We start from the raw sequence: 24,325 nt of genomic DNA, 5'->3' as shown, positions 1-24,325 counted from the left end.
CGAGAGAGAGAGAGAGAGAGAGAGAGAGAGAGAGAGAGAGAGAGAGAGAGAGAGAGAGAGAGAGAGAGAGAGATTGAGATTTGATAACTCTGACTTGGGGTGGCTGTACTTGGTAGGAGCCAAGCTGGAGCAGGACAGGATAACAGATGTTAGCTGTTTATTCCACTGGGTAGCTCTTACTAACCTATGTAGCAGCCAAAACACTTCTCATTTAGCAACAGAAATGCTAAGTCCAATTAGCAGATGAGGCTTGTTAGGGATTTAGCTAAAATAAATACCATGCAAACAAACTCACTCAGTTTTATCTACTTGAATGATAATTGATCAGCCTTATTGTTATGTTGAGGTGAAATAGCACTGTCCTATATCTGACATTTAAAAATCATGAATATTTTTGCTAAATAACATATTGGAAATGTTTTTAAGAGTGAACAGAGCCTACCTTACTGTTAGTCTTTCTTCTTTGTTAATCTCGTCAGCAGAACATCACCAAATCACACTAGCCTAACAACTCAGAGCACTTTAAGACAATTGAACTCATGGTTTCTTTAAATCTGGAACTCTTCCTGGCACAATCCAAGCTTGACTCCTCTCCCCTCTCTCCTAATTCTCTTATGTCCAGCCAGCGCCAGTTCTGTATATAACGAAGTACTTCTTATTTTCGCTCCCGAATGCCACTTACTCAGTGCTAACATTAAACTCTATGGGGACTAGAGCTAGAGCCCGAGCCCTGTTCTTTCCAAACCTTCCCCTACCTCCATCTCACTTCCTCTCCTACTTCCTAAGTCAACACTGCGTTAGTACCTCATCTGAAGCTCTACTAATGCATTTCTTGTTGATAGAATAAAATTCTGCTGCTTGTAGAAAATAGAAGATTTGGCTTCAGTTTGTGTTCCAGTAGAAGTCACCGGAAGTCAGTCTGTCTTCTACATCCCATCAGAGGCTCAACACACTGCCCTGCTCAGCTGAGAAAGTACTCCTCTACCTTGGACTTTTAAGGGAAAGCTTGCACTTTTCTTAACAAAGATTCTGTTGGTATTTCTCTTTCTTCTGCAAAGCAATGTTTCTATTCTCTTAGATCCCACAGTAAATGCATTTTTCTCATCTTGAAATCCTAATATATATCAACGTAGATAAGAATGGCTTTACTGTGGTGCTTTAATACATGCATAGACATGTATCTTGATCATATTGACCCCTCTTACCATCTCCTGACTCCATCCCACCAATCCCCTTCTCTTTCCAACCAGTGGCCCTTCTAATTTCAGGTCTTTCTAATTAATGTGTTCTTCTGGTGACCCAGGTAGTTTAATTAGAGTTCCTTCTGTGGCCACAGTTGAGGGGTTGTTGATAAACACATGGGCAATTAATCAATGGCTACACGAGCAGGCATGCATAAACACACACACACATACACACACACACACACACACACACACACACACACACTAACTGCCTATGGATCTTTAGAGAGGGACAGGATCTCATGAGCCCCTCCCCTTCTATGACAATGCTGACAGGTCCCATCTTCTTCAGGTCTTCTCAAGAATGCAGTGACATGAAGACAGTTTTCCACAGGACTTCCTCTAGCTGTTACATGCTTTCCACTTCTTCTTCCACAATGTCCCCTGAGCCATGGAGCAAGTAGTGTAGACTTCCTATCCAGGCTGAGCATCTAACAGACAGCTGTTCTCAGCACTCTGATCAGTCATGAGTCCACCATGTCTTGATCCACTGTGAAGTGAAGCTCCTCTCCTAAAGGTCAGAGCAGCACTAACCTCTCAGAGTGAGTTTCTCCCATGGCTGCATTGAGTCTCAATTCTATCCTGTTACTAAATCACAGTAAATTCTAAATCCTTGAGCAATGACTATGCTCCTGAATACCTGTGTGTTCACCATAATACCTAAAAATTATATCAAGTGCTGGTTTACATGGTCCAAGGAGTGGCACAATTAGGAGGTATGGCCTTGATGGAAGAACTATGTCACTGTGGGAGTGGGCTTTGAGACCACCTCCCACCCTGGAAGTCAGTCTTCTTCTGGCTGCCTTCAGATCAGGAAGTAGAACTGGCAGCCTGCATACTACCATGCTTTTCACCATGATGACAATGAACTGAATCTCTGAAACTGTTGGCCAGCCCCAGTTAAGTGTTTGCCTTTATAAGAGTTGCCTTGGTCATGGTATCTCTTCCGAGCAATGGAAACCCTAACTAAGACATATATTTCAGGACAAAAAGAAACTTCTAAATTTCTTCATAACTCCTTATGTATAATGCAAACCATAGTATAAACACATCATGCCAAGTAAAGCCTTTATTTCTTACATATTAGCTTATCATCATACAAATTAAAACATACTGGCAGCAATGGGATTTTACTGAGACCATTTGTCTCAGAGTATTTTTAATTCTAATGTTAATACTATGGATCTAAATTAAACTTTTGAGATTACTTCCTGTGAAAAGATAACCCGTGGCCACAATTATTCATGGATTCATGCCCCATAGGAAGGAGGGTCTAATGAGGCTTTCTTTACGTTTTTATAAGTATACAATACAACAGCTTTATTTCTTCTATGTTATCACACTAACATCATAAATGAATCTTTAAAGTATATATATATATATATATATATATATATATATATATATTTAATAATAATAATAAAAAGTTACTAAAGGAAGAAACAGAAACAGTGAAGTCATGGAGAAGATAAACAGGAACGACGCTGGTTCACTAGAGAAAAATAACATTTGAGGCTGGGGATGGTTATATATGTATATAGTTCAGTTGATAGAGTACTTGTCTCACAGGTATGAGCCTGAGTTTGGTTGCAACACTGCATCTGGGAGTGTCTTAGTGTTTCCATCACTGTGAAGAGACACCATAACCAAGACAAGTCTTATGGAGGACATTTAATTGGGGCTGGCTTATAATTTCACAAGTTCAGTCCATTGTTATCATGGCTGCGTCCAGGCAGTCATGGCTCTGGAGGAGCCAGGAGTTCTACATCTTGATCCAAGGGAAACAGGAGAAGACTGTTTTTTACTTGACTAGGAGGAGGATCTTAAAGCCCACCCCTACAGTGACACAATGCCTCCAATAAGGCCATTCCTCCAAATAGTGTCACTCCTTAGGCCGAGCATATTCAAACCACCACAGGGGGTTAGCATATTTTCACTCAGCAGTTTCATAAGGGTAAAGTCATCCTCAGCTACATTGTGAGGCCAACCTGAGATATCTGAGATCCTGTCTTACACACACACACACACACACACACACACACACACACATACACACACACACAGTATTTAAAATCATTATATTTTATAAGTCATTTCTAATGTTTGTTATACGTAGAATTTCCTCAAGATTTGTGACAAAAGACTCTGGCTGTCTTTCTTCTGTCTCTCAGTTCAGAAATTTTATATACTTGAGAAATTCTATAGACAACTCAAGAAATGGACATAAATGTCTTTTGCTTATACTTGGTTTGACCTGTGAAAATGTCTTTTTAGGCAGCCTTGTTATAAATACAGCATGCTGTATAATCTGCCAATAAATTAATGTTGCCCTTAAAATTGTTATTTTGTTATTAGTAACATGATTTTATTCTGTTCTTGTTTTTCCATATCTAACCAAACATTTAAGGTGTCTATGCCCATCATGCTTAGAAGTAATAGGATAGAGATGAGGGAGACTTGATTTCTTTTAGTGTTCTGAATCTACTGCTCACACTGTTGGACTGCTTCATCCTTCAGAACTTACCTATCTGGTGAGAGCAGTTTTGAAGATAGAAATGTGAAGGTCTCCATGCAAGCACATCACTGGCTTTAAATGGGCAGTGTTATTGGGGATACTAACACTCTGTGATAAGTGCCACCTTAGAGAGCCTGCAGATATATTTTAAAGCTGAAGACACATATTAATAAAGTTTTCTGTGTGTGTATATATTAATAACTCCATCATTTGTCTTAAGGCAGAGCTTCAGTTTAGGGTCACTATGAATTTCTTGCTTATTAAAGATCAAGTCCTCTGCCTCTGCGCTGTCAGCACAGGAGTCCTTCAACAGTCTTGTGAAACTCTACTCAATTTGAATGTTATCATTTGTTACAATATGTACTGAGCCTGGTGTTAATACGACTATAGTAGAACAATTCTAACTAAAAGTTATAAGACGGAACTTAACATTGTACTTTAAATCAGGTACTATTTGCAAATTATTTATTAAGTAGACTGCTGAGATAGATATCACTTTGCTATATTAAGCAAATGAGACTGTTGTGGAACGGGGTATTCTGGGCATAACATGGCCATTGCCCTCCTTAACTCCCTCCAGCTACAACTGCTAGCAGAAGACTACACAAAACTGGATCCACTAACATTCTATCAAGGAAAAGGGAAGGGACTCAAACAACTGTATCCTTCCCTAGGGACTTATATGCAGTGAAGTGTTGATGGACGGAAGGTCTCATCGTAAGGCTATGCCCTTTCTTGAGCATATACACACAGTTAAACCTTGTAGGAAGAAAAGGAGATGTTTTCTTCAGTGCTATGGTCACACTGTTGGATTGCCACCATTGGGAAGAGATGCCCCTTGGTCTTGCAAACTTTATATGCCCCATACAGGGGAATGCCAGGGCCAAGAAGTGGGAGTGGGTGGGCAGGGGAGCAGAGTGGGGGGGGAGGGTATAGGGGACATTTGGGATAGCATTTGAAATATAAATGAAGAAAATATCTAATAAAATAAATTTTTTTTTAAAAAAGGAATACTCCTAACTGCAAGTCACTTGGTTAGGAGCTGCCATTGCACTCACAGCATCCCTTCTTAATACAGAACAATTTAGCCATTGCAGTGCTAGCCCATTTTATAAACAAACCCAAGCACTGTGCATGGATAAGAGTGTTAGGATGTAGTTCCTTAGAGTTATCTAAGAACTGTGTCATTACTCAGGATTCATTGCTAAAGAGTAGTTCTTCTAAGTATTATTTACCTACAATTGTTTAAAAATCATTCTTTTTTTACCCCTTTTGGAGAATTTTTCAGTGTTTCATATTTTTAATTTAAATATAAAATTTGATATTTGAAACTATACATGTATATAAGGTACGATGTGATCTTTCAGTATACTTGGATCCTGCTTAAATTGTATTAAACATGCGTGACATAATAATTTGTGATTTCCCTATAGTATACTTTATGATGATGTACTGAATCCTTCAAAAGACAAGAAGCAAGAATTTTGAAGGCCTCAGCTGCTGTTCACCACCATTCTGCTTCTGCCTTGTGTGAGGTCAGCTTTGTGCAGATGCTGCCTATGAATGAGCCATGCAGTCCTCACTCTCTGTGCCTGTCCTGGGTGAAAATTTCCTGGAGAGAGAAATAATTGTCTATCCACCCCAGCCTGGGCACCAGCAGACCAACGAAGCAGATCCATACAAATTAGCTTGGTGAACCAGTGAGTTTAATAGGGCCATAGGAACTTCTAGGAATGTAGGTGAGGAGTCATCTGTAGTGGCATGGGCAATGGACTCTCCTTGAGAAGGTGATTCCCTATTGGCATGAAGTGAGTCCCCATGTAGTTAGAGTGAACTATAAACAGAGCTACTAGGCAAAGACTTGAGGGAGGTGAATTAGTTACTTATATGATGCTGGGATAAAAGACCCAACAAAGCAACTTAAAGAGTTGATTTTGAACTGCAGTTTAAGGTTATGGTTAATGATGGCTAGAAAGAAGGCTAATTTTATGTCAGCTTTATACAAGCCAAGTTACTGGCGAAGAGGACACCTCAGTTAAGAAAATACCCTTACTAGATTGGCTGCGATAGAAACAGTATACAGCACTCTCCCATGCCTCTGCTTCAGCTCCTGCCTTCAGGCTCCTGCTGCAAGTTCCTACCCTGACTTCTCAGGATGACAAGTTACAGGCTATAAGATTGAAGAAACTGTTTCTTCCCTAAGTTGATTTTGTTATGTTGTTTTATCAGTTATAGACGCCCTTAGAAATAATTGTTACCAGTCATGGGATATTGCCACAACAGACCTTGCCATGTGTTTTGGGAAGAACTGTGGAAGTGTTAAAACACTGGGCTGGCCACTGGGGGTCCATCCCATAATCAGCCACCAAACACAGACACTATTGCATATGCCAGCAAGATTTTGCTGAAAGGACCCTGATATAGCTGTCCCTTGTGAGGCTATGCCTGTGCCTGGCAAACACAGAAGTGGATGCTCACAGTCATCTATAGGATGGAACACCGGGCCCCCAATGGAGGAGCTAGAAAAAATACCCAAGGAGCTGAAGGGGTCTGCAACCCTATAGATGGAACAACAATATGAACTAACCAGTACCCCCAGAGCTCGTGTCTCCAGCTGCGTATGTAGCAGAAGATGGCCTAGTCAGCCATCATTGGGAAGAGAGGCCCCTTGGTCTTGCAAACTTTATATGCCCCATACAGGGGAACGCCAGGATCAAGAAGTGGGAGTGGGTGGGTAGGGGAGCAGGGGCAGGGGAGGGTATAGGGGACATTTGGGATAGCATTATAAATGTAAATGAAGAAAATATCTAATAAAATCCCTTTTAAAAATTGGGCTGGAAAAGCCATTGAGTGCTCAGAGCTCAGTGGGCTATTTTGTTCCTTGCCTAGAAGAACGTTGAGAGCAATGCAGATGATGGAAGCCTGGCTTGTCAAGTTTCAGAAGAAAGTCAGTGAATCCTTTAAATGTTCATTTAGGACTTTTCAATAGTTTGAATTAATAACTGTGCTCCTGGTTAGCTGGAGTTCAAGAATCAGCTGTGATTAAGAGATCACAATCAATGAGGAGAAATCTTCTGGGAAGTGTTTCCTCAGGGTCAGCATAGAAATGCTGTGGTCCAGAGAGGGCCAAGCCTGTATTTTGTGATGGCTGTCAAACCTGGTCACGTGTTTGTGGTACGAGTTCTGAAGATGGGAAAGGGTAAGGGTCATAGAGAACAGCTGTAGCTTGGCACCATAGGAAGGGTTGGGTTCCCTAACAGGACAGATTATTGGTGAAGGTGACACATGATTGCAGAGACTCCAGCCGTTTGGAGATGCAAGGACCATTGGACGACAGATAAGCAGTCAAAGGGTGGAGCCAGCTTGAACTTAGAAGATGTGACATGTGTGCTGTGACAAGACCTCTGGGGCCTACAGGGTTGTGAGTCCCAGAAATCTGACATTGCTGAACTACTGTCTGGTTTGTGACTCTGCCATGATTCTTCCTTCTTGGACTAAGAAAGTATTTTAAAATTTTTATTTTAAAGGATCCAAAAGTTAGGAGACTCTGAACTTTTAAAGATGCTTTGGAGTTTTACAGAGAATTGTGAGTTTTAAAGAGACTACAAATATCTTAGAGAGACTGGATATTTTAGAGAAACTTCGAACTTGAAAGAGAATTTGGATGTTTTAAAGAGACAGAACTTTTAAAGTCCTTTAATTTCTAAAAGCAGTGGGATTGTTAAAAATTAGACTGTTTTATATTGTGATATTAATATTAACATGATATCTTAAGGAGAAAGAAAAGTTTTTAGTTGAATAGTGATGTATTTGTGTGTCAAATTGCAAAGAGTCAATTATGATGGCTAGTTTTAAACCAACATGACACAAGCTAAAATCATTTGGGAAGAGGCACTTTAAAACAAATGCCTTGACCAGACTGACTCTTGGGCAAGCCTGTAAGAAGCACTCTTCCATGGCCTCGGTATCAGTTCTCCGTCTTCCCTGGATGGTAGGCTACAAACTGCAAGATGAAATAGACCCTTCCTCTCTCCAAGTTGAGTTTTAGCATGGTGTTTGACTACAGCAGTAGAAACCCCAAGGCAGTTGGAAGAGATGTGGGTAGAGCTCACAGTGGCTGGGCACACCAGACCCACAGTCGGGAGGCAGAAACAGTGATTGTGCGTGTTCAGCTTATTTTCACCTTTTCATTTGGTTCAGTAACCAACATCCATGGAAGGGTGCTCTCCACAGTCACCGTGTGTTTTACCATGTCTTGATTAGCCTACACAGGCATGTCAAGAGGTTAACCTAATTTAGATAATCCTTCACAAATGCACCTGCAAAGTGGTCTCCTAGGTAGGTCTACATTCTATCACGTTGACAATCAGTATTAAATATCACAATTAACTCCTAATTAACTTGACATTCAAAAATATTACTTTAGATACATAATCTTCCACTCTTTGTTCCCATAGTCTCATGGCCATGTCCCAATGCAAAATATATTCAGCCCAAAGAGTACCCATAATTTTTCTCAATTCCAGCACTTTTAAAATGTGAAAAGTCTTTTCTCCACTGCAACCTCTTTACTTTGAACCCTAATACCATTGAAGAACAGGATACATAATTTGAATAAACAATGCACAATATAAACGTGTCCATTCTAGATAGGAGGATTAGGGCGTAGCAAGGAATGATGAAATCAGGAAGATCAAAGCCCAGGAGGGCCAACCAGATCTTACAGCCCCATGTCTAGTACCTGGACCCATGATGGTTTTTCTGTGTACCAAAGGCTCTGCTCCTTACAATGTAACTTCTCCCTTGGACAGGTCTATTCCATACTAGCAGCTTTACTTTCTAGACAACCCAAGGTCTTGGCACTGCCAGCTCACTGTGGGGGTGGAGTCCAGACAGCCTACGTGATCAATGGCCACAGAATTATGGAGCTGGGTCCCCGTGTCAGGAGCCTATGTCTGGGAGCATGGCAAAGAGGCCTCTGTCCCTTCCAGATTAATCTGTTGGGTCTCCGGGGTTTGAACCTAGCTTGACCAGAAAACAGGCTGCCTTTCAATGTCCCACAGGAGTCAGAAGACAACTTGTGGGAGCTAGCTCTTTCCTTCTCATATGTATGTTCTATGACTCATACGCTCAAACTCAGTTATAAAGCCAGGTACGAAGTACCTTTACCTCCTGAGCCGTTTTGTAGTTCAGATGTTCTATTTTGAATGCTAGAAATATAAGCTGGACACTAGTTCTGCATGTGTAGTTTAACTGGCCACAAAACCCTCAGGCTAGAAGCTCCTTTCAATGTTTTCAGTATGGAATCTGGAGTTTCATGGACAAGGGAAATAATGTTGTGTTTCACGCTATGTTTCTTGTTCCATTGTGGGACTTGATATACAAATCACTTTTATTATTTCTGGGTTACATCATGACATTTTCTGGGGAACCTGGATATAAGAATTAGAATTTGACTCAATATTTATCATTCCCTTTCCCCCTGTATACCATGTGCCAAAGAGAGTCTGTGTTTTCAATGATAAATAAAGAAGTTATAACGTTAGCCTTTAGGTAGGTAAATCTAGACCCAGTAATATTCAGCAACAGATTATTCTAAGTTTATTAGCTATATTGCATCACTGTGTAAATTACCATAAACTTAGCAGCTTAGAAATAGCATCTACTTATTAATTCTGCCTTCCTTGGATAAGGTGTGAGGCACAGCAGGTTCTCATATCAGACTATCACAAGGACTATTTCTCTTTCTCAGTGAGGTATAGGGCAGAAAGCAGCTTACAAAGCAGTGGTCAGGAGTAAAACAGAAAAAACCCTCAAGTGCTTGTCCTGAATGAAATACTTTCTCCAGCTACACTCCCCCTTTTAAGGTTGTACCATTTTACAAAATAGTTCTGATCATATAGGGACTCTTGTCCAACACAGGAGCCTGTTGGACACATCTCAACATAATGGTGAACATTTTAGAGAAGTAGAGAACAAAGGGAGCTCTGCTCTTGCCCTCAGGGAAGTTTGTAAACACTGACCAGTTTCCTTCCCTGAATCCCCAAGCTAAGGACAGCATCAGTGCCCATACACCACCCTGCTCAGCTCTAGAGCTTTCCCTCTGGGAAGGGACTGACCAGAGCATAGAGAAGTAGCTGCAAGGCAGTGCAGAGGAAAGTGAGTGTGCTTCCCCAGCAGAGGACCTGGGTAAATAATTTTCTGCCCAAGAATTAATTATTAGAACAATAAAACAGGGGCCAACCCAGAATATCCTAAAGACTCAATACAGACAAGAACGGGGTTTACAAAAAAGACTGAAATACTCGCCAATCACTTCCCAATGTGAAAGTTCCACTGAGACTGATTTGGGCAGCTCTAAAAGAGAATGAGCAACTGAAGGAAACAGTGACAGGACACTGTGCCACAGAAGTGAAGACACATTGGGTATCCACATACATTAGAAGCAGTGCTGAGGGACAGGGGCAGAACAGATATAGTTCTTCAGATAAAAGAGAGGAGAGGGGAGAGGGAAGAAGGGGAGGGGGAGGGGGAGGAGGAGAGGGAGAGAGAGACAGAGAGAGAGACAAAGATACAGACCGAAAAACAGACAGAGAGAGACAGAGAGACAAAGATACAGACAGAGACAGAGACAGACAGAGAGAGAGAGAGAGACAGACAGACAGACAGACAGACACACACACAGAGAGAGAGAGAGAGAGAGAGAGAGAGAGAGAGAGAGAGAGAGAGAGAGAGAGAGAGAGAGAGAGAGAGATATTCTGGACCATCATGTTTTTCTGTGCAATGACCACAATGTTTTTCTATTCAAAGACACTGCTTGCATGCCCTGTGTACTTTTCGCCACGAGAGTAAAAATTTAAACTAATAATCATTTCTAAAAATTAAAGTACTTTGTTTTGATAGTAGGATCTGGAGAAGCAATAAGACATTGGGTGGAGTGTTATGGTTACACACAGAGTTTTGGGAAGTTAAGTTGGTGGCAGAGAGCACTTTCCTGTCCACACCAGAGCAAAGGTCAGGGACAGCCAGAGTAAAAGGACAGAATTGCTCCCTCTTGTAGCTAGACTTTGGTCTCCCTATAGAAATGTGTGTGTATGTGTGTCTGTCTGTCTGACTGTGACAGAGACAGACAGAGAGACAGACAGAGACAGACACAGAGAGAAACTGGGTGGCCCAGACTGTGATATTTATGCCTCAGCTTTCTCAGAGCTGGCGTTATAGAAACATACCACCACACCTGGATCCCAATCTCCACTCTTAAGTTCTTATTAGGGCTGACAAAGGAAAATAGTGCTGAATAAAAAGTCAAAATTCACTTATATTCTCTCACTCAGGTTGTTCATGCTCATTCTTATAAGAACAGCAATTTCAAAATCTATCACCCAAAATAATTATAAAAACAATTTATCATAATTGTTTTGAAGTAGGATAAATAGAAAAATACTCAAATTTCATGATATCTTGTGACTTTTACAGCAAGAGCCTCCTATAAATGCATACAAACAGTATGTTTTTAATACTGAGTCGAATTAATATTTTTTATTCAGAATTTCTCATTCATAGAGGACAAAACTGGAAGATATGAAAATTTGTATGTTTTCCTATGGAATATTTAAAGAATAAATCACTTAATTGACCATATAAATTATCAGGACAATAACATTATTTTTTGATGACCAACACATATTTTCCATACACATACACAATTTAGACTAAGAAGTTTCAAATTTTGTAATAATCAAAATTATCTAGTTCTAAAATATCCATTTTTCTTTGTTTTGATATTCACATTCAAGAATATCAGAATACTAACAACTAAAGTATCTTAGGCAGAAATGTAATTATGTACTGAAATATCAAATGAGAATTTTACTCAGTTTCAGCATCACTCACAAAAACTCTTTTCTGAGAGATGTAGTTATTAAAAGCCTACGGTATGTTTCAGAAAATGTCAAGCAGATGAAGGTAATGTAGAGGACTTTTCAGCAATGCTTTTGCTAGCAGTTAGACTTCAGTAGCCTTTGGAGACCATTAAGTACCCTTGGCTAATTGGCCAATGGTAAATTAATCCTCTTTTCATTCCGGCAGCACTATTTTAACACCTTAGACTCTGTCAGTGGAGTGTCTGAATGACAAAATAATATTGTGCATGAATAATAAGCAGAAAAGTTAAATTAACATTTCATGTTTCACATGCCATACCTGTGTCAGAGAACTTTCTTTTTAAGTCACTGACATTCAACTTTCTTAAACAATTTCATGTTGATATCATTTTGAGGCAAATTTTCCTAATTACTGTTAATTGCCTATCAAGGAAACCCTCTTTTCATGAAGTGCAGTTGTCTAGCACAGATGAGCTCATCTCCACTGCGCACATTAAAGAGGAAGCATGACACTAAGGTGCTGCTTTGTTATAGGGTCGTATTAAATATGGTGCACAATTAACCAGGGGCTTTTTTATAGTTCCGGAAATGCCAATCTGTCTTCCTATGTTCAAATTAGATTTTATCATAGAACTTTGGGTATCTGCATATGTATAACAGGTAGACTACTCTCAGTTACATTTACAAAGAGAAAAATTAATTCAATGCCCTTACACTTGAAAAATACAGGTACTGGATAGTGGCCTTACTAAAATGTTTTTTTTTTTTTTGTAAATATATTTAAATATATTTTTTAAGAATAAAAATCAACACTACTTTGAAGTCAAATTGTTCAAAAAAGTTTACTAACACTTTAAAAATTTTGAAAACAGCCCCTACACCATTGGATATTTATCCTTAATTGAGTTGATGACTTTGATATTACCAAATAAGTTTCTGACAATGCTGTGTATTTCAAAATAATCAGAATAGCTAAACCAATATCAAAATCAAACTACATCTAGTAGGAAAGAGTGTTGAAATCATTCTCCTTAAGTTATGTGGACACTAAGGCACATACCTATAACAGTCGGGAGGCATACTTCTGATCCCACAAGTATGTGAAAACTAATGGGTATAAAAATGTGATGTATATGATACTTGAAAGTTAACATATGAAATTGCAACATTTACAATTAGCTTAATTGTGTGTTGCTTTGCTGTTATTTCACATGCCATATTTAAGTTAACTGGAAATAAAAATACTCGATTACATCAGACACTTGGAAACAGAAGTATATCACCAGCACCAGAGTGATTTGTCACCATCCATGTGGTTAGATTCTACGTTCAGTATCAGCCCTATTAAACACTGAAAGAGAAACGGCATGCTTACTACCAACCATGCAGGCAAACCTGCTTCTGTCTGAATGAAAGAGGTGGGTCATCCCATCTATCCCGACAGTGAATGTGTCTCTTGAACATGTTGCTCTCTTGGCTGTTCTCCTACCTCTAGTCTATTTAGCTGATTCAATAAAGTACTCAGGTACTCTACTCCCCTCCCTTCTAAAATTCTATTTGTCTTTCACTATTTTGTCAACATTTTTTCCAGTTATTGACATTATTTTGGGGCAGGAACAAAAATAAAAACTATACCACATACACACACACACACACACACACACACACACACACACACACACACACANACACACACACACACACACACACACACACACACACAAAGAGAGAGAGAGAGAGAGAGAGAGAGAGAGAGAGAGAGAGAGAGAGAGAGAGAGAGAGAAATGAAAGTTGTTATAGGGTGAAGTTAAAACTCTGTTCAGTACGGGACAAGCACAAATGTCCAAGGGAAGTTATATTGACTGAACTATTAGTCACAGAGGAGATCAAACTCTAGAATGTCTACACAAATCTGATGATTTTCTCATTTTCCTCTAATTAAATTCTGTTTTTCTTTGTTTTTAAAAGCAAAAACTTAAACATTATTGGTTTTCTGTCCCAGTGTGATTGTATTACAACAGTACTGATTCCTATTATATTTAATTGCTCAAAAGACCTTTGTTGACTTGACCAAGGGAATTAACATCTACACATATTATTGTGACTAAATGTTAATGAGTCTAGACAATCACAAATTATTCATAATACTTAATTTCTACTTAAATCTTAAAGGAATTATGGCAATGGTGCGTAATTTTTTTTTCTTTTTTTTCCCCTTTCTTTTACTACCATGGGTTGATCACAGGGTTTTAGACATGCTATGTAAAAACTCTATCATTAATGTATAGAGTAATCCCTGAAGTAATTTAAAATTATTACTATCGTTGTTATTGTTATTACTGCACATGTGTATTATGTGTGTGCATGTGCCCATGTGGGTAAAGTCAGTTGTCAGAAGCTGGCTCTGTGCTGCCTTTGAGCTACCTGAAAATCAAGCTTAGGTGTCACATGAGCACAGCAGTGGTTTTACTCACTGAGTCATCTCAGCAGGCCTGATATCAACAGTGGTATTTCTGAAGTGTTCTACAAGACAACACTTTTCAACAAATGTCTGAACTACGGAAAATGGGATGGATACTATATGGTAAACTGTCATATAGTGTTTAGCCTCACCTAGAGTCTGACTCAGGAAGCAGGGTGGTTTCCACACTTCAGACCAAACATGTTTATGTCAACCGTCCCACAAAATCCCCTGTCCTGAACCTGGCTCTATAGGAAGGGTCAACGAGAAGCTAAAGAAGTAAAAACATTATGCCTATGAAGACAGCTAGAAGGCAAACTAAAATTACCAACAGAGGTTACTATTGTTCACCTCCTTACGTTTATCTATGCCTACAGCAGAGACGCTGAATCACACCAGTACAGGCTACTCATCTGCCCAGAATACCAGGACTCCATCATGGCTGTTCAGGAGGGCCCAGGTCTTTCTGCAGGGTGGCTGTAAGAGCTTGATGTGATGCTACTCTTCTGCTGTGCTGTGTTCTTTTACGTGGAAGCCTCACTCTGGGGGAATCTCCTCTACCAGGGACTCCCTCCACTGAACCCCGGCTGTCTGCCTTGGTGGCCAGATGCTTGGCTTCACCTGAGGATTTGAAGTTCCTGATGTAACGGTGTTTGCTAGCTGCTGCTTCTCCTGCTAATCACTACTTATTTTTTTTATTTTCACTTACTATTTACTTAATAAACTCATTTAAAACCTAAAGCACAAACATCATACACTGGACCATACAGAACATACAATTTATTATATTATAAATTATAATCTATTTAAATTATACTGAATAAGATCATAGTAATTTAAATTAAATATCACTAGTTTGGAAAGGTCATAAACCTAAAGACCAAAGATTTCCATTTGTAGTTCCAATTTTATATATTTAAATTAGTGAAAAGCAATACATTTCTTAATATGCTTTCTAACTAAGAATAGCATCTTGATACTTGGGACTGAAATATTTTGATGATAATAGTTAACTATAAAATGCCTAAGCCTTGCAAATAAATTATTTGGATAAAAACCAGTGAATTTCAAAAATCATTCAATTCATTACAAGTTACACAGCAGTGGTGTTGATATTCACATGTTGTTGACTGTAACTTTGCTTTATTAAAATTCTCAAGAGACTGAGCTTCATAGCTACGTGTCTGTTTTCTCCATATGCTCCTTAGGGCTCTAAGAGTGAAAGAACTGAATATGATTTTAAAATAATGGAAGCTTTTTTTTCTACAACTTGAGGAGTTGGTAAAATAGAGAGATATTAATGCCATGTAAATGTTTTTTTTTTAATTAAAAAGTAATAGTCATCAAAATTACCAACGAAAATACCTTTCATGGCATAGAGTATAAAATTCTACTAGGGAAACAAAAGTAAAGCAAAGATTTATTAAGTTTTATTAGAGGCTGTATTTCTCAAAGTACTATCTCAAGAAATTTCACAGAGAAGCTATTTTTAGCACAAAAATTTCAGTAACAATAAATTTCCATTATTCTGCATTTTAGTTTTCTATTTTGATTTTTCTCTTTATTTTATTTTTCAAGAGTTTAGTGTCTTTAATCACTCAATGAATAAGGACAAGCAAAGTCTGACTCGATCAGACCACACCACACACACATTGCAATTTGTACTACAGTAACTCAGACTCAGGTCTTGAAAAGTTTATTTTGGTTTAATTTATCAAATGTTTTCTCTGATTATCTCCAGAGCAGCTGTTCTTAAGAGTCCACACCAGACATTTACCTTGGAAACCTGTCAAGACATACAGACGTATAGACATACAGACACACTATTTTCCCTTATGGTCCCACATACTTAGTTTTCTCTCCAGCACCCCTCCCCTTTGGTACATTACTGCTGTCCCATTGATGTTGCTATACTGATAAGCTTTTCTCTCATTTTCTTTATGGCTAAACTGGGTCTCACATTAAAACTAATCTTAAAGTTATATTTTAAAGTATGACAACTTTAACCACTTACAAAATTCTGTAATTTTTGGTCTCTCCACATATATTGTGTTGTCCGTTTTATAAATTTCATTAAATTTGCCTTATCCTTGTGTGGCAGAGGCAGGAGATCCCCGTGAGTTCTGGGCCAGACTAGGCATCATGGCAGGCTTCGTGTCCACATCAGTCTGGTGATTTCAACAACAGCCTTGACGATTTCTCACTGCTTCTCACCTTGACATTTTTAAGCTTTCCTATGTTCTAATGGTTTTGCTGCATGCATACAACTTTCAATTCATTCAGCGCAAATGCCGCTTCCTCCAAAACCCTTAATGAAGAAAGACAGCAAAGTGATTGTCTCCTCCATATTTATATCTAATGTACACACGTGTCTTTGTATATAGACATATGTACAGCTACAGTAACACAATGTATTTACACATGTCATGATTTCCTTGTACTGAGATACACATACAGCTCTCATATTAGTGTCTTACAGAAGGAATAAGAATCATATTTATTCCATACTGATCATCTCATTATAACAAAGTTTTTATTATTGCAGGGCAGCCCTGTGCAATAAAATAAAACAGAAACCCAAATTCTAAGATAGTAAGTTCAGTTAAATATCACAATCCAGCAGACAGAAAAATGCTCTAAATTTGTCACTTCCATGCAGATTGATATTTTAATGAGACAAATGCATTTGAAAGTAGATTGTTATGGAGAAGAAATATTGCAGTAATTAAAAGACTACAGTGTCTGATACTGTGTTATAAACAGAAAGAGTTTCTAATTTAGTCTGTTTAGTCTGTATTTCCTTTTGTATACTTTCTGCTGTAAGATCAGATGTGAAAACAAAATGTAAGACTGATTATCCTAGCACACAGAGTTCTGAGTAATAATAGTGGTGCCTACCAAAGTCTAATACTAGACACAGATATTGTGTTAACAAATATCCCTCGGTTCATGTAGAAGACCGGACATAGGAACACAGCAGGCACGTCCAATTCCACATGGACCCTGGGCTCACATCCTGGATTTCGCACAGTTTACCTTGTGAACATGATCCGAGTGACATTTCACAAATTCCTGGATAAATGTTGCTACACTCTGCCAGGAGAGAGACAGGCTATGGCATGCACAGATCAATAATCGCACTGTGCTTCATCAGCCTCAAAATAAAAAACGCTTCATCTGGCAAAAGCCATGGCCCTAGAGAATCTGACATATATAAACTGAGTAGCCTACCACAGTTGTGAACCACATAATCTATTGGTGTAAAGTAAAGGAAACTTTAGAGATGGGCAGTGAGAGTCACAGAGTTGTTTTCTATGTTTTTATTACTGGAGGCTTGAACAAAGGTTAGACAAGGGAAATGAGGTGATTCAAAGATCCTAAAATTCCGGCTGTGGGGAGGGGGTAGCTAGTATTTACCACTTCCAACCTTTTGAATAAAAGGTGTATAAACAATCAACAAAATACACATTTAGTAAATATTGACAACCAAAATAAATATGTGAAAATTTTAATGCAGATTCACAGACTCTAACACACGTAATTAAGGGTTTGCTAGACATCTTTTGAAATGTGTTTTCTATATGCTGGATTAACCTAAAAGCCCAAGGCATTTGTTGACTGGGCTATGTTCCAGATTCCCACACTTCACTCAAGTCCTTTATTTGAGTTTTGATTAACTAGCTTAAAATTAATTGTTAATAAAATTGAATAAGAAATTGCACAAATTTAAAAACTCAAATCCTAAAAATTAAACTGCTTTATTTAAGGTTGCCATTGCCTCAAAAGTCTGAGAATAAAATGTGCTATTACATAATTTATCAGACTCAGAATAGGGGAATTAAGATTTCTTCAAGAAATTAGGAAAGATAATGATGTTCCTTAAAAACAAACAAACAAACAAACAAACAACAGAGCATCCATAAGAGGCACTTAAGCTTAGAGACTGCTTGTGAGTCAGTCCTGTGCTCACTCACAGAGGTTACAGGTGAGTTCTGACAGCAATGGCCTGCAGTGAAATTTTGTTTTTTAGGTAACAGATTACACAGCATCTCTTTTTGAATTTTTAAGAAATATTATTGTCTTAGGTTCTTTTCAACTGCTATGACAAAATGTTAGCACAAAGGAAAATTAAAAGAGAGAATGTTTAATTTGGAGCTCATTGTTCCAGAGGGTTGGAGTCCGTGCCCATGGCCATTGTGGTGGGGAGCATGGCAGCAGACAGCACGGCAATGAAGCAGTAGTTGAGAGCTCATGTCTTTTATTTTTATTTTTTGCCGATTGCTTTTTGTCTGATTATTTTTATCGAAATAATGGCTGGTGCTATAAATACCCTGTTTGGGTCTATTATAATATTCTTATGATTTAATTATTTCCCAATTTTAAATATATTTTGATCATATCCTTTCCCTCCTCAAGTCTTTAGAGATTCTCTTCTCCTCTTTACCCATCCATATTCGATGTCCTTAAAAACAAACAAACAAACAAAACAACAAAAAGATAATATAACAACAAAATCTCCGAAACATAAGAAAACAAAATAAAAATCATGCCCTTCATTTACACAATGGAATCCTCCTCAGCTATTAGAAACAAAAGGCATCATGAAAGTTGCAGGCAAATGAATGGAACTAGAAAAATTGTCTTTAGTGATGTAACCCAGACCCAAAATCACGTGCACTGTAAATACTCACTGGTAAGTGGATATTAGCCATAAAGTATAAGATGCCCAAGCTATAATCCACAGACCCAAGGAGGACACAGTGGGTATTGTTGACTCTCACTTGGGGGGGGGATAAAATAGTCATTGGGGGTAGATGAAGAGAGAGAATTGAGTGAAAGAAGGGATGGAGAAGGGATGGGGACAAGGGGATCAGATGAAAGGAGAGCCTTTGAGAGAGGCCCCTGGAGAGTAAACTGAAATGTGAAGCGGTCAGGGGCAGGGGGTGTCTCTGGGACATATCAGAGACTTGGCCTAAAGGAGGCTCCAGAGAGTCTATGAGGGTGACTCTAGAGGTGAGACTTCCAGCACTGGGGGATATAGAGCTTTAAGTGGTCACCTCTTATGGCCACACAGGACTGAGAAGTGCACAAATAAGGACACCAACCTACCCACAAAAACTCTGACCCAAAATTTGTCCTGCCTATAAGAAGTGCAGGGACAAAAATGGCCAACAAATGACTGGCCCAACTTAAGATTCATTCCATAGGCAAGAACCAATCCCTGCCGCTATTAATGATACTCTGTCATGCTTGCAGACTGGAGCCTAGCATAACTGTCTTGTGAAAGGTTTCACCCATCATCAGACCAAAACAAATGCAGAGACCCACAGCCAAATATTAGATGATGCTCAGTAAGGCTTGTGGAAAAGGGGGGGGGGGAAATTAAGGAACTCAGAGGACAGCAACTCCATAAGAAATCCTAAAGTCAATTAACCGGAACTCTTGGGGGCTCCCAGAGACTGAACCATCAAATAAAGATGCAGGCATGCAGCTTGATCTTCATGTGGGTTCCCCCCAACAACTAGAGTGGGGACCTGCCTGACTCTGGATCCTGCTCCCCTAACTGGGCTGTCTCGTTTGCCTCAGTTGGGGAGGACATACCTAGTCCTGCACTGACTTGAGGTACCAGGGGGTGTTGGTTCTTCAGGAGGGACACCCCCCTTCCCAGAGGTGAAGAGGAAAGGGGATGGGAGGAAGAGCTCTATCAGAGAGGGACTAGGAGGAAATGAGGGGGCCGCAATCTTGCAATTGTGGTGTAAATTGAAAAATAAACAGATTAATGGAAAAAATTAAAAACCAAAAGGGAAGAAAAATACCCCACCAAACTGTAACAAAAGAAAAGCACAGGAAAAGTTGTACAGGTAGCGTGAGAGAGACCTTGGAACTCTTGGCCCTACATGGGATGGCTCCATTACATCTCTCCCTTGAGAGCTCAGGAAACCCTGTGGAAGAGGAAGCAGAAAGAGTGCAACATGAAGAGGGGATGGAGGATATCAGGAGAAAAATGTTCTCTAAGTCAACATGAGTAATCTCTTATGAACTTACAGAGACTGAAGCAGCAAGCACTGGGCCTGCATGGGTCTGTATCAGGTCCTCTACATATATGTTATATCTTCCATTTTAGTATTGTTATAAGATTCCTGAATGTGCAAATGAGTGGTTTCTCTTGTGATTTCTCTTGGGCTCTTTTCCATCTGTTGGCTTGTCTTGTCCAACTTCAACATAATAATATCTCTCTCTCTCTCTCTCTCTCTCTCTCTCTCTCTCTCTCTCTCTCTCTCTCTCGCTTGCTCTTGCTCGCTCTCCCCCCTCTCTCTCTGACACACACACACACACACACACACACACACACACACACAAATGGAATGAATGAATGTAAACTTAAAATGACTGGAATGAATGAATGTAAACATGGTAAAAATGTTAAAAATGAACAAAAGTTAACAATTGAATTGTCACTTATACCTATTAGGAGTGACACTGGTTATACCAACCAGTCCAGGACAGGCCTCACCTTCAGGAGAACTCACATCTTCTGTCTACAAGCATGAGGCAGACAAAGTTAACTAGAAATGGCATGGGCTTTTCAAACCTCAAAGCCAATCCCCAGTGACATACCTCCTCCAACAAGGTCATAACCCCTAGTCCTTTCCAAAGAGTTTTACAACTGGGGACCACTACTCAAATATATGAGCCTATGGGGCTCTTCTCTCTCAAACTGCCATGATTATCATACCTTCTTCAGGGACCTAAAATCTTGGAGCTAGTTAGGGAACCACAGTATTAATATAGTGAAATAACTTCCTTTGAAAACATAAAGTTATTATGCAAATCAGGATCCAGAATATTAAAAACCTAATGACTAGAAAGCTGACCAGAATAACTGAAATGGGCCTTGTAGGGTGCATGACGAATAGTGAGTGGGATGTGCTTCACCGTCCTTGAAAGTGGACACTAAGCTGACACACCTTCACACCATACCAAACCTCCAATGCTTTCATGGCACTCTCTGTCCACCAACTGATTTGGCAAATGTTTATTGTGCTTCTTAAACAACATCAATGCCTACAGCTCCTTGCTGTGGACAAAACCAGACAGTAAATCTATCTTTACATGGCCTTTAAAGGTGAGCCATGTCCTCAATTAGGCTTAAGTCTGTGAAAGTTATCAAATTTGTTTAATATACAATTTTACCCTAAGGAGCCTGTTAATTATAAAAACAACACAATTAACCAATATTATGCTAAAAACATATTAAATACCTAGAAGCCATCTTAGGAAAGTAGAAGGATTTTGGAACTAAGATTAAGAAATAAGACTCATCCCTCCCCACATAGGGAATAAAATACCCAGGGAAGAAGTTACAGAGACGAAGTTTGGAGCTAAGACGAAAGGATGGACCATCCAGAGACTGCCCCACCCAGGGGTCCATCCCATCATCAGCCACCAAACGCAGACACTATTGCATATGCCAGCAAGATCTTGCTGAAAGGACACTGATATGGCTATCTCTTATGGGGCTATGTCAGTGCCTGGCAAATATAGAAGTGGATGCCCACAGTCAGCTATAGAACACAGAGACCCCAATGGAGGAGCTAGAGAAATTACCAAAGGAACTGAAGGGGGATGCAACCCTGTAGTTGGAACAACAATATGAACTAATTAGTACCCTCAGAGCTTGTGTCTCTAGCTGCATATATAGCAGAAGATGGCCTAGTCAGCCATCGTTGAGAAGAGAGGCCCCTTGGTCTTGCAAACTTTATATGCCCCATACAGGGGAATGCCAGGACCAAGAGGTGGGAGTGAGTGGGCAGGGGAGCAGGGTGGGGGAGAGGGCATAGGGGACATTCGGGATAGCATTTGAAATGTAAATGAAGAAAATATATAATAAAATAATTTTTTAAAAAAGAAATAAGGCTGTGGTCTGGAAAGGTAGGTCAGAGGCTAAGAGAATCCAAAATTGGTTGTTTGTCAGAACTCATGTCAAGTAGCTTATAACTGCTTGTAATTCTAGCTCCAAGGAACTGCATGTTTGCCCTTTGGCCTATATAGGTACCTGTATAAACTTGGTGTAATAACATAAGCACATACAAATATGCATATAAAATAATTTTTAAAGAAAGAAATATCTTGAGTTGCATTAAATGAGAACTATCTACAAGCTTATGGGCTCTGGTATTTAATTATTATTAGTTTTTATTTTTATTTTATGTGTAATGGGAGTTTTACACACATGTATCTATTCCTGTGTGCCATATGTGTGCTTGATGGCCATGGAGGCCAAAAGAGGACATTGGGTCCCTTGGAATTGGAGTTGCTGGTATTTTTGGAGTTACATATGGGTCTTGGGAATTGAAAAGGGATCCTCTATAAGAAGACCAGGCACTATTCACACTGAGCCACCTTTCCAGCCCCTGGTATTTAAACCCTTCATCCCTCGTTTGTGGTACTGTTTATGGAAGATTACGGCATCTAGGAGGTGGAATTTTGCTGGAGAAGTACATCACTAAAGGTGAGCTTTGAGAATTTATAGCCTTGACTCTCTCCTTGTTTACCCTCTCTGTTTCCAGTGTATAACTGAGCATGTGATCTCTCACTCACCGCTTCCACTGTGACGCCTGACTGTGGACTTTCTCTGGAACAATGAGCCAAAATAAACTCTTTCTTCTATAAGTTGCTTCTGGACATGGCATTTTCTTGGGGCAATAGAAAAGTCATTAATGTCAGGCGATGGTGGCGAACACTTTTAATCCCAGCACTTGGGAGGCAGAGACAGGCGAATTTCTGATTTCGAGGCCAGCCTGGTCTACAGAGTGAGTACCAGGACAGCCAGAACTATACAGAAAAAGTCATTAATACATGGATTTAGGTTGTCATTCTGAAGCTACTACTTTATATCCTGTATCTCAATTCGTTAAGACTTAATTGCATTGCATACAAAACAATGGATAATGTCTTCTTTACAAAGCTTTATAACAAGTCAATAAAAGGAAAAACATAAATGCTTAGAAATTAGGTCCAATAGTCATTGAATAAAAGCTCTCTTGTGTTTTTTAGAGAGCATAGAGCCTGGAACCCCTGTTAGCAAATCACGGGTCCTGTGGTGCTACGATCCCTATCCTAGTTTCTCCATTGCTACAAAAGGATCAGATGTGGAGTCCACTTCTCTGAATAAATACCTGAAGTAATGAAAAGGGTGTATAAAGAGCTTTTAACAGCACTTGACACTTAGCACATGCAAAAAATACTGTTTATATAAGAATATACAGTATAAGATTTGAAAGACTAGATAAGTAATAATAGTAATAATTGACAAGTAATAATGGGTGGTTTATGATAGAAAGGACTCCTTACTATGACCGAGTTTTGATGTGAGGAGAGAAAAGATCCTAAGGACAGGTTGGTTGAGCACAGCAGCGTAAAGGAAAGGAAAACTACAGGAAGAGGAGTAGGTGCTCTCCAAGCAAGAAAAAGAAATCCCATATAGTTAGGATAGAATTTTGAAGACAATATGCAAACACAGAATAAGAAAGACCTACCAGTTAAATCACATATACAGGAACAGTGAAAGCAATTTGTGATTTTTATAAATATCAATGTAAAATAGATACTAAAGTACACTCAAACACATAATAAGGTGAGGATACTGAAGAACATAGCCTTGTATTCAAAGTGCTTATAATATAAAAAGTAAGTAGTTCTCATAAGAAAGGAACAAACAAGTATCTATATACCACAAGGAAGTATGATTATTTGCTTCTCTTTTATCATCCAATACTAAAGCCTAGCCAAATGCTAACATAAACAGCTGGCAGTACCTTGCCAGTGAATTGAGAACATTGACCAAGAAAATAGGAATTATGTTCACATACAAAATAATCACTTTCAACACATTCATTACTTGTCATAGTCTAAGGCCCAATTCAACTTAATATTTTATCATAAGAGAATTTTTATCATTTATTAATATTATATCTAGAGTTACATCTAGATACTGACAAAACTAGTGTATATAAAATAAGCAAAACACAGGAGATTAGAACAGCACAATCTACAAGACTCAAGTGACAATTTAAAACATTCCATTTGACATCAGTATATTCTCCTGCTTCATTTATATGAATGTATATATTCATGTGAATTTATAGAAATATATAATCAGTGTTTCAGTGGTAGTAACTTGAGAAAGGGAAAATTCTAGTCCTACTCAGCTCATCTGAAA

At 39.0% G+C, this 24,325-nt stretch overlaps 1 protein-coding gene across 3 annotated transcripts in view; it reads right to left on the bottom strand.

The window, feature by feature from the left end:
- Cntln (centlein) overlaps positions 1-24,325 on the bottom strand; it is a 250,243-nt gene that overhangs the window by 38,813 nt on the left and 187,105 nt on the right. The gene's annotated exons all lie outside the window — the stretch shown is intronic.

This window comes from Mus pahari, chromosome 6, assembly GCF_900095145.1.
Source record: "Mus pahari chromosome 6, PAHARI_EIJ_v1.1, whole genome shotgun sequence".
NCBI classification, from domain to species: Eukaryota; Metazoa; Chordata; class Mammalia; order Rodentia; family Muridae; genus Mus; species Mus pahari.
This window is presented reverse-complemented; position numbering and strand designations above follow the sequence as displayed.